The sequence below is a fragment of the Mandrillus leucophaeus genome, unplaced genomic scaffold, assembly GCF_000951045.1.
Source record: "Mandrillus leucophaeus isolate KB7577 unplaced genomic scaffold, Mleu.le_1.0 Scaffold24, whole genome shotgun sequence".
In the NCBI taxonomy this organism is placed as follows: domain Eukaryota; kingdom Metazoa; phylum Chordata; class Mammalia; order Primates; family Cercopithecidae; genus Mandrillus; species Mandrillus leucophaeus.
This window is the reverse complement of record NW_012102476.1, coordinates 3,579,404-3,579,817: the sequence shown is the minus strand read 5'-3', so window position 1 is coordinate 3,579,817 and position 414 is coordinate 3,579,404.

Below are 414 nucleotides of genomic sequence, written 5' to 3'. Positions count from 1 at the left end.
AAGCTGGGCAGCCCGAAGGGGTCTCCCTGGAGCTGCACCTGCGGAGACACGGCCGGCGGGTCAGCGGGGCCCCGGAGCACGGGCTGGGGGCTGTTAACTGGGTTCTCCAACCCGCTCTCTGGGGGCCTCAGTTTCCTCATCTTGCAGATGATAATCCTTCCTAACAGAGCTGCTCTGTTTAGGGCAAAACAAAGTGGCATGCGCTTGACACCAATGCCTGTTTCTTCCCCCCTAAACTGGACCCAGGCTGGGCCAGTTTAGGTCAGCACTTTGGGAGGCCAAGGTGGGAGAATCACTTGAGCCCAGGGGTTCGAGACCAGCCTAGGCAACATAGCAAGACCCCAGCTCTAAAAAAAAATAAATAAAATAAAAAAGAAATAGCGGGTGTGGTGGCGCATGTCTGTAGTCCCAGCT